The sequence below is a fragment of the Vanellus vanellus genome (genome assembly GCF_965231255.1).
Source record: "Vanellus vanellus genome assembly, chromosome: 4".
Lineage (NCBI taxonomy): Eukaryota > Metazoa > Chordata > Aves > Charadriiformes > Charadriidae > Vanellus > Vanellus vanellus.
The window spans coordinates 74,887,570-74,903,740 of NC_138909.1; the positions used below are offsets into that span (position 1 = coordinate 74,887,570).

At 41.7% G+C, this 16,171-nt stretch overlaps 1 protein-coding gene across 1 annotated transcript in view; it reads right to left on the reverse strand.

The window, feature by feature from the left end:
- Window positions 1-16,171, reverse strand: part of DLC1 (DLC1 Rho GTPase activating protein) — a 238,514-nt gene that overhangs the window by 40,404 nt on the left and 181,939 nt on the right. The gene's annotated exons all lie outside the window — the stretch shown is intronic.

Consider the following 16,171-nt stretch of genomic DNA (forward strand, 5'->3'; position numbering starts at 1 on the left):
AAGAAAAAAGGAGAAAAGAAAAAAGAAAAAAGGAGAAAAGAAAAAAGGAGAAAAGAAAAAAGGAGAAAAGAAAAAAGGAGAAAAGAAAAAAGGAGAAAAGAAAAAAGGAGAAAAGAAAATAGAAAAAGAAAATAGAAAAAGAAAAAAGAACATAAATAAAAAGGGAGAAAAGAAAAAAGAAAGAAGAAAAAAATAAGAAAAAGGAAAAAAAAAGAAAAAAACCCGAAACACCAAAAAAGAGATGTCTCCGGTGCTCTGCACAGAGGGAGCCCGCATCCTGCACGCCGCTCCGCACTCGCGGCCCCTCCGCGGCCCCGCACCGCCGCTCCCCAACCAGCAAACCCATCCCGGCCTCCCGCACCGCTCCCCCCTCCCTCACCTGGGCCCTTTCAGCCCCGCCGACACGGCGGGGGCGACAGACCCGCGGTTCCTGGGACGCACCGCACCGCGGGGCGCGCAGCCCCCACCGCCTCCCTCCCCCCCCCCCCCCCCGCCTTCCCCATCCACGGGGCACATCCCGAGCTTACGTGTGAGGATCATGGTGCCTCCCTGCCTGCTTCCCTGCCTGCCTGCCTGCCTGCGCGGCGGCGGCTCGGAACTGGCCGCCGGGCGCGGAGGAGCGGCGCTGCCGCCCGGCCCCTTCGGCCGCCCCCGCCCCCGCCGCCCGGCCCGCCCCGCCGCCCGCCCCGCTCCGCGACCCGCGGGCACTTGGGGAGGGATGTGGGGCTGCGGGGGGACTGGGGGGGATGCTGAGCCGCGCAGGGGATGCTGGTGGGGTTCCCCGGCAGGGTGGCGAAAGACGCTGTGAAACTAAGATGATTGAGGGATTGAGCATCTCCCTTGTGAGGAAAGGCTGCGAGAGCTGGGACTCTTTAGCCTGGGGAAGAGAAGGCTGAGGGGAGACCTTATTATGGCATACAAGTATCTAAAGGGTGGGTTGAAGGAGGATGGAGCCAGGCTCTTTTCAGGGGTTCCCAGTGACAGGACGAGGGGCAATGGACACAAGTTGGGACATAGGAAGTTCTGTTCAAATGCAAGAAAAAACTTCTTTACGGTTCAGGTGCCAGAGCACTGGCACAGGCTGCCCAGGGAGGCTGTGGAGTCCCCTTCTCTGGAGGTTTTCAAGCCCCGCCTGGATGCAGTCCTGAGTAATGTGCTCTGGGCAATCCTGCTCTGGCAGGGGAGTTGGGCTAGATGGTCTCTAGAGGTCCCTTCCAACTCTGAAAATTCTGTGATTCCGTGAAACAGTGGAAATGCCTGCACATCACCCAAATCTGGGGCTTGGACCGGGCTGGGAACCAGCAAATGTTGGGGACCGCGACACCGCCATGCGCACAGCTTGCAAGCAGTGAAGCGGAGCCTGGCTTCGTAGCTCTGCGCCTGGCTGTTGCTCCTGACACCGGTTTACTCCCCTGTGCATTTGGCCGAGAGCATTCGAAGGCTTCTTTCTTGGTCGGCGCTTTCATTCAGGGCTTTAAAATGGCACAACTCTGCCGAACTATCAGCACGGAAAAGAGTACTGGGAAATTCTGAAAATATCTGGGTGCCATCAAAGGTTATGATCGGTGCATTTTCCTCCAAGCCAACATCGTATTTTATACTCGCTGGTGTTATTCTAAGATTCAGTTGTCGCTTCTGCACTGTGTTCTGTCAGATACAGAGTATATACAGTGTGGTGCCTGAGAAGGCATTTTGCTGAAGAATAAACATCTCCCCCTCCTATAGGCTGGAAACTGTGGCCAGTTGGTTATTATAGTGTTGTTTCTGGAAACCCCTACACAGCTCCAGGTCATTAATTTACTTTAATAGCCCAGAAGAGGACAGGACTGCGCTATATCTTCAAGCTTGACTTCACATGTGTTACCTGCTTTATCAATTGCCTCTTCATATCTAAACGCGCTCCAGCTCTCTTTGGTGTAGCCACGTTTACCTGCATTTTTGAATGCTTCTTGTAAGGCACCAGGATGTATGTTTACAAGGTAGGTCAGGCCCGTAAAATGTGAATTCTTAACTTTAACACAGGGCAGACAGACATTCGCGATGCCCCAGCTGTTGAACAGCCAAGGGAATCCCAGGCTAATTGACTTTCCGTCTGTATTGTCTATACTTTTTTTGCACTTGATCGATTAGGAAGTGACAGAACAGTCGTGACGAGAGACGGAGAAGGCTGGTTGCGCATTGCGTGTGATTTTCAGAGTCTGAATTCTAGAAAAGAGAGAAATTGTTTCTTCAAAAAAAAAAAAAAAAAGAAAAGAAACATCCAGAACATGCAGGAAAGCGTCCTGGTACTAAGGCGTTTCCATCACAGGGATAATGCTGGAACCTGAAGACCACCATGCCGTTGTGTCAAGCTAATACCCTCGGTAAAAAGCGGGGCTTATTCTTGTAACCACGGGCTGCCCAGGCTGCTTCCTGGAGCAAGCCTGAGTCTCTGTATAGGAAGCTTTTGTATAGGACCCACAGGAAGCTTTTGAAGAGGGAGAGAATGGATTTTTCCTCGGCAGAAAAAAAATGGGAAGGGTCTGGAGGACTCAGCAGTGTTGAAAGGGAACTGAAAAGAAGCTAGGAACGTGAAGCGAGAAGGTTGTGTGGTAGATGCAAAACAAGAATTTGAAGGCAGAGAGTTTTGTCTGAGGCTTCTGAAAGGGCAGTGAATATTCGACCGATGTGGCCCAGGCACAGGGGCCGGGGAGCCCTGGGTAGTTAAATCAGGGCTTATCATTCCCACCTCTACCTGCTCTGTAAAACAGCAAACGAATGCCGCTGCTGCGGCTGATAAAACACCATGTTTGTGCTTTAGTTCAGCTCTCCTGATCTGCCCGCAAAGCTAATCGGCTCCCGCAGTAAAAGAGGAATCTCCATCCTCATTTAGTCTTTGTGGATTCCCTCGGCAATGTCAGAACCAGTGACTTTTGTGATGGAGCAGTCTGTCTGCTGGGATCACGGCTGAAGAGATGCCGGAGGATTATCGCTGACCTGGATTAGATTCTTGCTGGTAATCTGAAAGAGAAAGGCTTTGATTCTAGTTTGTTATCAACCCTTGAGGACATGCAGTCTCTCCTGGCTTGCATTTTAACTCGGAATTCTATAGGGCTGCTTAAGCAGGCGTATTTTCGGAGCTGAAAAGCGAGGCACCCGTCTCGCCTTCGCTGTAAAACGTGCTCGGAGGAGCATTCCACCTGAGGCGTGGGTGTTCGGCAGGCCACCACCACCCTCATCACTCATCCGGCTTTAAAGAGCCGTTGGGAAATGGGTAGAGCTTTGGCCTTTAATATTTTTATTTCTTTATCTCTCTGGCTATTCAAAGAGCCAGCAGCTGCCTGACAGAGACGGCAGGATTTTGGAAGTAGCCTGCCTGAGAGGATTGTTTCTGTGGAGTACTGTTATCCTTAATGCAATCAATGAGCTCTGGCTGGATGGTAAAGTCATTGTAAAGGATTGCCCGACAGGCACAATTATTCACTTTAAAAGGTGAATTCTCCTTCTGTTGTAACCGCATAAGGGAGTGATTCGCAGGACGGCGTCTAATAATAAGGACTTGATTGTCCTCTGTTTCCCCTCCCAGGCCCAAACGCCTCAATGGTTAACTGTACCCTTCTCATCCTTCTTCTTCCAAATAGCGCAGTACACAGAGATGTCCCCGTTCCTAATTAGTCAACTGACCTGCTGGTACAAACACAGGATTGTCAGACACACGATTGCAATTCTGAACGCTGGTATTAATATCCTCTTAGCGAGAGCATGATAGATTACGGAGCAGTTTCAGCCGGGGTTTCCAGGCCTTTGGCTCTAGGCTTGGATTCCTTGTCGGCTGCGGTATTTGTGTGCAGGGTTTCCACAGTCCGAAGGACCTTCGTCTTCCAACCATTGTCAGGGAAATAATTAGGTTTGCATTTTCTAGCACTTGACTTTACTGAAAAGTAATTGTTTAAAGGAGTCTGTAGTTGTTCAGGCCTCTTGACAAAGAGTGTTTGCACTGTCACTTCTCAGAGATAAGCGGCAGTAAGGGCGCATTGCTTTCGGAGGAGGAACCTACTGGAGAATCACAAAATGAAAGAAAGCATCTTTCCAAAGTACTTTTTAGCAAAATGGGGAGTAAAGTCATCATGCTGCATAAACACAGGCTCTTCCCTACTTCTCATAATTGATGGGCTCTCTGCTCTAGAAAACTTCCTTCAGTATAAACAGAAATATTTCCAGCTGGTCATGTATAGGGGACTATTACTTGTATTTCATCCCAGGCAACATTTAGTTTTTTTTTTTTAATTTTCTTCCTTTTAACAGTAAATAATAAAGAAAATTAACTTTGCCTTATTCTCTGTGGTGCATATAACTGACTACTTTAAAAGGAAGGATAAGTGAACTCCATACATTTGTTTGCTTTTGAATGCCCTCAGAGATTATGAGTTCAACGGTTAGGACTGAAAGTGAAATTACCAGGTTCATGCTGTACTTAAGAAAAGCTCTATGATACGGATGCACGAAAGGATGAGAAATAAAAACTGATTATATAGATTGACAAAGATACAACTTGGTACAATGCAAATACAGATAAAATGAAATAGGAGGAGGAGAGAAAATAAATATTTTCTTTCCATTTTTAACACAGAAGGTAAGCTCCTTAGCTTATGTGGAATACCATTGGTTTCTAGAAATTAGTGGAGATGTAGAGTGTCTTTTCCATATTGTACTTAAGGTGCTGTCACTGGTGATGATTTATTTTTTGAAGGCTGCAGAATTTTCTACTGGTCTCACTTCCCTTTAATTAAAAGCTATATTTTTACATTTAAAAAGTGATTCACCTTTGGCAAAATAACCAACTGAATTTAACTTTCAAGAAAGTAGGGAAAGCAGATTTGGGTGAACTGAACCTTATGTAGAAGAAGTGCTAGAGGAGGGCAGTTAGAATTTCTGACCTGTGATGAAGGCTCAGAGACGATCCGGAGTAAATATATGGCTTGTGGTGCATAGAAAAAAACCTCCTTCCTTTTACTGTAAAAATTCAGAATAACTGCTCATATACCGGTAAAGACACCATCCCTTGTCAATTGCTGCTTCAGAACAAGGAAGCTGAACCATCAGGACTGAAACCTCTGGATGTGTGTGGTGGAAGTGGTTGTGTCAGAGAGACCTGATGGATATGCAGGTCACAGGGGACTGACTCGAACATGTTCCATTAGAGAAAGCTGTGACAAAAGTTTGGCCCTGCCAAGGCGCCGTCCCCAGGTTTAGCTGTGGTGTTTCAGACCAACGCTCTTGTTTTCACTCTGTGTTCCTGTGCCAGCAGCTGTATCATTACTGAATCAGCCAGCTCTTCCCTCCTCATTTTTAATCAAATATATTTTACCTTCCACCTTTAAAATCACCAGTTTCCGAGGCATTCTAATGGTAAGATGTGAGTTTTTTTTTTAAATCTCATTCTGTGTTCACCCATGACCTCTGGTCTGATCAAGAAAAAAGGTCAGCTTTCACAGAGAGACAACAGCTACCTTCATTAAAACAAGACGTAAGATGCAAGTTGCCCACTGAAGGAGAAGAAAACTGAAAGACTGGTGCCTTAAACATGTCAAAACAGTGGTTGAAAATTGGTTTATGAAGCAACTGTGTTGTTATAACACACATGAGATGCCAGACTTTTCAGCATGATGCCCTGGGACAGACCATGCCAGCCTGTCAGCCGTGCAGTGCCCAGCTGGGGTTAAAAGGAGTAGAAGGGAAGGAAAGAAAGTATTCTTTTTTCCTTTTTTTTTTTTTTTTTTTTTTATTATAGTAGCTAAAAAAATTATGAACAATGAAAAATTTCCTTTCAAGAACAAATTTTTTCTTGCTTCTATCTTGTGTGATCCAAGGCTTTTTAGTTAAATCAACTCTATATTCATTAAACTTATTTCCTCTGGAGGAAATAGGCACATGCATCCACCTGGACCAGTTGACCCATTATGTGAAAGACTGCTGCTGTTTTAGCCTTGGGGAATCTCCAGGACTCAGGAAATCATTTTAAACCCATGACTCAATAACGCACGATAACTATGGCAACTCGAACACATACACTGTGATGGCTAATTTCACCTCACCATTCATCAGGGGAGGTACTGGCTTGATACTATAGCCTGGAGAGCAGCTATTGTTAATGTAATATGAAGCTACAGAGACAGGGAAGAAGGGAACCACATGTTAGTAAGCCCAGCGAACAAAGTCAGGCCTGGAATAAGTCAGGACAGATTCACAACCCTCGTCGGTCCTGTTCTTGACAGAGCACTAGACCGAGACTCAAAATATCTCCAGTCTTGTCCTTTTTTAACTTATTGGGCAGCCTTGGTCTATCCATTCCCTTTCTCATACTTCATTTTTACCTAGATAAAACAGGGAGAATGATACGTGCCTCTTTGGAAAGCCCTTGACATGTACTGCGGAAAGCGCTCTATGAGATTATCGTGCTGATACTGTGCCTAATAAAAATCCTCTTGCAGGTTGCCAGTTTGCCTGCGTCTTTTGTTGTCCCAGCCCGTGCTCTTGCTTATTGCAACTGAAAAACAGCTTACAGCAGCAATTACCTTGCATTTTACTGGGAGGTGAGGTAGATGTGTACATGCAGACGGTTACTTAAGGGCACCTTAAGTAACTTGCTGGAGTGTCAACACCCATAATGATGTCTGAGGAAAGACGAGAGAAGTGGAGGGGGAAGCTAGCTGTCTTGCCAGCAAGAACAAACTGAGCTGGAGAAGATTTATTAGGTGTATATTACCCAGATAAATGTGATCCTGACTTGAACCAGGGCCAGCAATAGCAAGGGGAGAGGGTCAGGCAGAAAGAAGGGGCTGTTTGGCCTTCGTCAACAGCTTCGAGACCTGACGGGGATTAGGAGGAGTAACAGAATTGTTGGGGTGTTCATTCGTCACTCTAAAATTTAGGATTATGAATTCTGAATGGATGGCCAGTTTAGCTGAAAAATGCTTCCTCCTCCTCCACGCTACATTTCTCTTTTCATGCCAGCACGTTACAGAGAGTGAGAGTACTGTATGATATTATTTGTGAACATGATAAAATACATAGCAGTGACTGACAGGTTAATAGGAGCCTGCATGTTTTAAAAACAAAGACACATATTCTGTTACATGACCACAAGAAAAAGAAACATGGAAAGAGGTAAGTTTGCTTTCATATTTCAGCGCTGTCACATTATGAAGGGCTACCTTTTTTACTCTGCTTGTTTATGAGGTTTTATCTTTGCCTGCGTATCATTTTACAAAAAGACATGGTAAATGAGTGTGTTCTTGAGAAAGCAAATCTCTTATATCTAACCTTAGCCCAGAGCAGTTTTTAAATATCTAAATTCTGAATTTAAAAAAAAAAAAGACATCCTTCTACTATTCCTTATTAGTGGGGTAATACAAAAGATCAGTATTTTTACTAAAGCAAAAAAAAATAATAATCACGGTCCTCTTGTATTCTGAAATGCCTTTTTTTTTTTTCATCAGACTTCAAAATGCAGACAGGTAGCAGATTGGAGAATGCTTTTACCTAAAACTCTTTGTCCAGTACACCCGACAAACTGAGTTTACCTGGCTGTTATATTAAATTTTACAACAGTTCTACCACTAAAGCAACAGAGCAAACCCTTCACTCGCTTTCTAGCCTTTATAATAAAAAATGCAGTGATGCAGATTCTCTACTGGTGTAGATGGTCCATTTTGAAGCCTGTGGTTGCACAATAACATGCAAGAGCTAAGGAGCTACCCGTGAAACTCTGTTAAATCCAATTTATTCTACCTTCCAGGTAACAGGCTTAATTTTTCTACAGCAAATGAGTCACATTTTTATACACCACCGTTAGTATAGCAACAAATGCATCCTGAAGAACCCCTTTCTTCCTCCATCATCGCCGAGCATCCAGCTGTCCTGGGGATGTGAGGTGCCCTGTGGGGCCCTGACAAATTGCATACATGGAACGGATACAGCTCTGATGTTTTTAAAACCTTTTTGCTGTTGGTTTCTTTGGGTCTTTTGTTTCTGATGGTTTTACTGAAGATTTATTAACATATATGGTGGGTGGCACAAAACAATAAGCTTTAAGTGGATATGGAATCTAATTATTTCTTCACGGACCCCAGTTAAATGTATGAACAACGTTATTTATAAGTTGTGGTGCCAACAAGGGTATGGATCATTTCTTGTCTTGTACTTCTAAAATGAGAAGGATCTGTTTTGAGAAAAGCAACACAGGAAAGAAAAAAGTCTGATCGAGGTAACCTGCTTTTTGTTTGATCACAACTTCAGAGAGTTCCAGGCAGCCAGGGACATACCTGTGCTAGGATCAATGGGGCAAGTGATTAACAGTGATGGGACGCCCTGCACCTTTCATGCTCAAACCAGAACTTTCTCTCCTTTGAAACAAGAGCCTTTACATCAGTCAGTAGAATTATATTTCTCATGAGCAGCGTTGGAGAGCAGAAATAGTGTCAATTTTCTTCGCTGGGGAATCTTTATTTTTTTCCAGATACAGAAAGTCTATTAAACCTCAAGATTAACAGCGCTCCTGGCATCTGATTTTAAGTCAGGAAGTATAAACAATGACTTGAAAGGTGTATATGAAGAACTTTCCATCTGATTTACCAGTAGCTCTTTAGAATCTGTCATGCATGTCATATTGACCTTACAAACTTAATTACCTAAGCTCTAAGAAACCACAGGCTTGCCTCTCAGCTCCTTATTGTAAATCAGTGACAGCACTAAGAAAAAACCCAAACAAAAACCATCCTGAAACGTCCTGAAAACTTAGATTCTAACAGGTCAGAATATGGAATTTCTCAGCCGATGAAGTGAATTGAATTCTTTGGAAATTATTTGGAAATAAAAGCCACATCCCATTTGGCCTAGGGTGCAAGAATCCCACGTGTCAAAAAATTATGAGCCAGATACCCCAAAATCATAGTTTCTTCAAAGTAGTAAGTTTTAAACATACATTGTAGAAAAAATCTGTTTTTATGTCAAAGACAAGAATTTTATGTGATTGTCAATATGTAAAAACTGAGTCAAACCGCAAATCTGATGTTCACCTCTATGTTGGACAGGTATCTGAAGAGTTCGACAGCTTGTCTCCTATTGCTATTTCTGTTGCATTTCAGAAAGTTACCTGACTCCATCATGAGATTTGGGCCAGGCGGGAAACGCCCTGGCTGGCGTACAGAATGAGACCGAGAACAACTCATCCTTAGCCTTGCCCCTGAAGGAGCGAGCTACTACCCACCAAAGCAAGATTTTACCTCACTTAGGGTTCTTGGGTGCTCCATCTGTTTCCAAAGGGCAGAATAGCTTCCTGCATTATCTTTTGATAACACCTTTTTTTTTTTTTTTTTTTTTTTCCTGAGCCATGTAAAGAGCTCTGCACCTGGAATAAGAGTTTCTCATCTCTATGTCTGTAGCACCTGTGCTAGGTATTTCTTTCACCTGCTGCCAGTTTCTTCACCTCTTTTCTTTCATTTCCTTTCCTTCTATTTCTCTCTTTGTCTTCTTTTCGCTGCTCACAGCTGGCCACTGCCAAAAGCGATTGTGAGGGGTACAAGTGCCCTCCTTAGCGCTTTTCCTCATCTCCTCTTCCTTTGGCCAATACAAGTGAAGAGCAGACAGAACATTAGATCCAGGGCTGCTGCGCAGTGTTCCCCAACGAGGGAAAAAGGAAAAGCATGCAAACCGAAAGGAAAATACATCCAGTTCCCAGAAGGAAGTGGGAATCTAGAACTCAAAAGGGAAATATAGGAAGACTGAGAGATGACATCACCGCTAGACTGAGTGAACTGCGCCTGAGTGAACCGTATCTGCAATTGTACAGCTAATGAAAACCTAGCAATTAATTTAATGGTTCCAGGGAGCCAGGTGATACCCGGTGCTCTGAACCCTTGTCTCTGAACAAACATAGTAAATGAAACAGGAAAGAGAGTAGTCTCAAGTATCCTGCTCAATTTCTGCTAGAATTGCTTTATATAGCAGTGAGTTATGTTAGGGTGGAAATCATCAGAGCACACCGAGTATAAAGTAAAAAATACTGAGAGCTACCCACCACTTTGTAGCTGTTCTATAACGTAATGCAGAGCAAAATGGAAAGCTCAGACAATTAAGATGGGTTGGTCTACTTGTCATGAAATAGTGTTTCTCATCTTGCATGAGCTCCTTCCTTGATTAGAAAGGGCTTTGTTTATTTCAGGGTAAAAAGGAATTTAAACCTCGTTCCTACAAATTCATGTATACAACTCTATTTGGGTCGAAGGCTACATTGACATTTGAGTGCATAAATGCTTGCAGGATCATTGCCTTAGTTTTCAGATGATGGATTTTCAGGCTCTTTCGCAGACCATTTTTGTGATCTCAGCCACACTTCATTTGAAACTCTTATCCTCATTCCTTTAAGAATAGTTTCTCAAGAATGAAAAGCCGATGCTTTATCCTCTGGCCACTTGTACCTACTATTTCTGATCTGGCTGATAATGCGAGAAATCAAAGTACAAATTCTCAGAACAGCGAGGCTTTTCATAATGGTCTCTGCATGAAAAGTCCATGTGTCAGCTAAGAAAATGAATTTCTAATAATACTTGGCACTCAATGAGTGGCTTGTCTCAAAGGAGCGCACCAAGCACTGTTTATCTGATCTCTGTAACACTGAAATGAGTTTCACCTATTTGAATGTTCTTTGTCTCAGTCATCTTTATATCAAGAAGCTTATACTGGATATGATAACCTCAAAATCAACATGAGGATTTTTTTTTTCTTTAATAAGGAAATAAAAACACACTAGGGATATTTGCATTAGTGCGCTCAATAGTGTTTCTCTGTTGGACGGGGAACAAAATTCTCTGCGCCTGTTTAAAATTCTGGAGAACTTTATGTTACTTTTCTTAAGCCAGGCAAATATTATGCAACTTTCTCTACGCACAGGTTTAATATATCTTTTTAAGAGGTTACCTATGAGTGTGATGTCCTTTTCGGTCTATACTTAATTACTCAGTATCGTTTTCAGAACATGCTACCACGCAAACTCTATGTGATTCCACAAACTTCTGAATGTGCCTCTGCAATTTGCGGTGTTAACAAATAAAGGCTCTTACTCAGATTTCTTCGTAGTAGTTTGACATAGACCATGTGTACACGTACTGTAAAGAAACAAATATAGTCTCTAAGATTGATTTAGAAATTAATACCTCTTTTTTGCTTCAGATTTGAAATAGTAATCAGAAAAAATAAAAGTATGCATTAAAAGGCTAATTAGTTATTCTTGGTTGATATAGCAGCAATTTTTAAAAGACAAGCATTCCTTTAGCACAGGCTAAAGATGAATCAAAGTTCTCCAATTCCTGTAAAAATATGTGTCTCTACGGTCATAGTTTGTTCTGGATCAATTCCAGTGCATTGTGACGATGGGAGCTAGAAAGGAAAACTCAAGAGGGTATTTTTAATCACTTTTACCTCTATTAACAATGCGATGCTATTTCCATTGTTCCTGTTACAAAAATAAGTAGCTGACATGTCCCCCAGAATTGATTATTGTGTTTTAGTCGACAGATCAGCCATCAAGACATTGCAGCCTATCAGGAAAGGGAGTGGAAAGGAGCAGACAGAGAAACCTCAAAGGAAAGGACAAGACACTGTGTCTTTTGTCCTTTGTTCCAAGATGGAAATAAACTGTCTCCACTTTTGATAAGCTCTTCTTTTGATCTGTGTTTGCAATAATTAGGGTTAGACACTAAGCTATTTTATGAATCCTTTTAGGTTTATCCCCTTCTAAGTTAATATGAATATGAGTTATTTGTCCCCCCAAAACAACCACATTAATTTACGTTTTATGATTTAATTTTATTTATGGAGATTTTTGCCTAATATGCAAGTGAACTAGATATTGATAGATTTGGGGAAGATGAAAAGTATTTTTTGTGTAGATTTAATTTCATTTCATATTTTACAAATACGCAAACCCATAAAAATGCATATAAAATAAATAAAGATCTATTTTCTATCTATCTGTCTGTTTTATATAAATCTATAGAGATTTATATATCTATTTTTCTAGGGGGAGTCAATTTAGGAATACCTATCACACTGTGCTCCCATATACTTTAGATGGTCTGGAAAATCTGTCCCCTACGTAAGGCTATAGATTAGTGCCCTCACTCATAAGTATAGGCAAATATGATGTCAGATACTTTTGGCTACAGAGAGAAGCGGAGTTGTTACTCTAATTCATGCTGAAAGACAAATTGGTTCCAGCATATGCTCCACCCATGATCAATCCTTGCCTTGGGTGGAAGATTTTTATTTCACGCTTGGGCATGAAGATCTCATCTTCTTAGAGATAGCTTTTTTTTTTTTCAGCAGCCCAATAATTTTCAGTTTCTAAACTCTTCCAGGATGGAGCTCTGTCTAATGGCAAGCTGGTGGATGGGAGTCAAAAGACTTCTCTTAGGCAGAACCTTGGAATGGCTGTTGGCATTTTTTTCCCTGATTAGGGTTTGATCCCAGGTTTTGGGTTTGTTTGCTACCAGTTTTTATTGCCTTCCTATTTGTTCCTTTCTTTTATTTTGTTTGTGGAGTTGCAGGTTTTTCAGCTCTTCCTTACTGGCACGTGAAGCTGCTCAGAATGGAAGATCAGAGAGATACTTCATGTGATAGAGCTGCTTTGTGCTTTTATGACTGAGACCAGTGCTGCCGGAAGAACACAAGAAGAGGCAGACCTGGTGAAACATCCCATCTGTGCATGCAAAAGATCTTCTGAAACACGCTAAGGGTGAGTATGGGTGACTGCATCTGCAGTTGGAAGAGGGGCAGCTCCAAGTTAATACTGAATTCTATTTTATTAGCTAACACTGACCTCTATTTTACTCATTCCTGATCCCTTGGACAATTCAAGGACAGGATTAACCACTTTGATTTTTTTTTTATGCAAAGAAGCAAAGACTAATGTGAGGAATCACTTATACACATAAAAACACGTGGGAAGAGGAAGAAGGAAGAGATGAAAGAGCAGCACAAAGGAATTCTAAGCCACGAGGACCTTCTTCCCTTGCCTGGAGACTGATTCCATAGTGAAATTTAGAGATTATTTCCCACTAGAGATTTAAAAGGGATAATCCTGAATAATGCTGGAAATCAGGTCAGTGTTTTGTGAAGGTGGGAAATAAATATAAAAAAAAAAGCGCAAGTTCATACTGGTCAGCAAACAACGCAATCTCCTCACTCCCTGTTGTGCCTGAGATATCGGGGTGTTTCAGACAGCTGTGAGTGATGAGGCACCCATCTGTGATGAGCTAAGGATGGGACGTGAGCCTTGGAATCAAAATGGAATTGCCTACTTTTGACCAAAATGTACTTTATGGGCGGGTGTGCTTCGACTGCCAACTATCTGTTTTGTTTTGGCACTACAAATAACAGTCTTGGATACCTCCCTTTGGAGGGTTAGCTGCAATTACAGATATGTTTCAGAAGATTCTTCCATTTCATAGAAAAAAATGATGAAAATTAGAAGGAACACGCTCATCATTTGCCAGACTTGCAAGATACATTTTTCCTACATACTTAGTGGTTTGGGTAATTATTTTCTTAATGAGGAGACTTGTCAAAACACATTATGGTGACTGATTTCACATCACCACTGTTTGTCCTAGCAGTTTCTGATTACTGATTATATGATACAGGAAAACATTCATTTTTAATTACTGCCAGTAATTTCTTAGAGATCACTAAGAGCCAAACTGCTATAGCCTACCTAAGTATTTCACAGCTTTCCCCGGGAAAAGAAAACCAAAAACCAAATAGCTTTTTTGGTTTATAGTTACAGCTGAGTTCAGAAAAATGGAGTAGTTCTGTGTTTGATTGTATGTTACGAACTTAAAGGCAAAAGATGATGATAAAGGCCATGTCTATCTGCTGTTACTGGACTAGGGAGCCTACAACACTGTACGCAGAAACACGCTTGCATTACTGTGATACCTTTCAACTGAGGTTCACAAAGCATGCTGCAAACAATGTATTTGGTAATTTTAATGCATAACCTCTCATTAGAGAGACTGAAGGACACGGAAGGGTATAGGTGTTTTCCACAGCTACATTCTGAACTGGCTGAAAAAATTGTGAACAATCCCTGTGAGTCTTTTCCCCCTTTCTGGGCTGTACCCTTAGGCACCACTCATAGCATCGCATAACCCTCCAGGACAGAGCCGGCTCACGCCTCGCTTTTGCACCATTGTGGCAAGAGGGAAAAGCTCAACTAATCCCAGCACAAGACACAAAATTGCTGGAAGTGTCTGTCCTCAGCATGCATCTGACTACTTCTACCATACTTCCAGGGCTACCAGGGCCCGGAAAAGGGAACAACTTCTTTATCTCAGAGAGGGGAGCTCACTTTGGTGGCTGCACATTGTTCCTAACACGAGTCAGTGTCTTGAGGGTGCCATTAAATATAGTGGTTATATCTAGGATGCCATGAAAGAACTTAAGTTCTGGGTGGTTTTAGAGGAGGAGGAGAAAATAGAGATTGTTTGGTGTGTGGTATGTATCCAGGTATACATCCCACGTAGTTTACTTTTACCTTATCACTAATATTCACAGTCTGCTTGTCTAGGAATAACCTTTGTGGTTATGTTATGTTATGTTATGTTATGTTATGTTATGTTATGTTATGTTATGTTATTTGAAATCTCTGAGGTAAGGCATTATCTTCCCAGTGTAGCTATGCCATACTGTACCACTTTGCCAAAGTAATTTTAAGTATCCAAGGATATGTATTTCTCCGTCATTTTAATACAACAGTGATCTGCAGCTTGCATTCTCTGCTAACAGATGTTTTGTTGCTAGTGTCCAACATTATGCAATAAGACAGTGAGTCCCCAGAACTCCCTGTCAGGAACACAGAGTACTCTAAGATAGATCACTTTCATATTTTCTGGCATTCAGTGATGGGTAAATCTCCAAATGGTTTGTAGGGCCATTTAGTTTAAACTAAATATCCAGAGCTCAGATTCCTAGAGCTCAGTTTTCTCAGTCTACAAAACCAGACTAGTTATCTAATGGGTGTAATGGTACTGGTAAGGGAAATGAGAGAGAAAAAACTTTTCTTGTATTTTCTAGAACAGTCCCGGTTCAGCTTGAAATCACCAGAAAATTTCCTTTCTTTTTCCTTTTCTTTTTAGTCTTTTCCATCCTCCACCCAGTTTTTCACCTTCTGTATTTGCTGCTGTTTACATATTCAGGATGAAGTTCTTTCTCGGCTACTTTTGACCTCTCTGAGCTGCATCTTTCATTTATACCTATATGTGTGCTCTGGTGCCAAGGACTTGTTTGGAAATAAAATAAGGATTGTCTGAGACATACAGACTTCAAATTTACCTGATCATAATGTTTCTTGGGAAGACAATTGAACAGAATGGACTTCGTCTGAGGTCTGGCTGAAGACATCTTTTAAGTGTCAGAAACCTTCCTGTTATACACTAATCTCCCACGTCAACTGGGAAGAGTACAAGCTGCAAAAGCAGATTTTTTAGTTACAACTTCAGTGGTATCAAATTTTAGGAAAATGGGAATTGTTCCATTTTGCAAGAGTGGGAGAGCAAAACAATTTCATGTGTTTTGACTGATCTTATCTCCTTTGCACACACAGTATACAGCATTTTCTTGAGTGATTCAGCCTAGATAAATCAGATCTTCAGCACAAGTGTATGAATATGTAATTGACGTTACGATACTTTCACAGAAAGAATTTCCTTAGTGAGGCAATTACATTTGAAACGTGTAGCAGATTTTTTTTCTTCTAATGGAAGATAGTTAAACATAATTAAATTACAATTTCATCATAATTTTGCAATGGTAACATTTTTAAGCCTGTGTCATTTGCTTTTTGCAGCTGTTATTTTGTTCAAGGACTCAGTGTATGACTTGACTTTTTTGTAAGATTTCCAAGTAGAACCACTTTTACTTCCTTTAACGTTACGGTATTTGGCAGGGCCAGTCTCATGTGAATAAACTAGTGAAGAAATTGCATAAATTTTAGTGAAAATGCAAATAATTCATTTTTCTGAGACCTTAACTTGTGCTAAAAAGCATTGAGCACCATGAGGTAACAAATGAAACCAGCCATTGAATGCAGTACCAAAAAATACAAATACAGCAACCAGAGCTGATACTGCAGGAG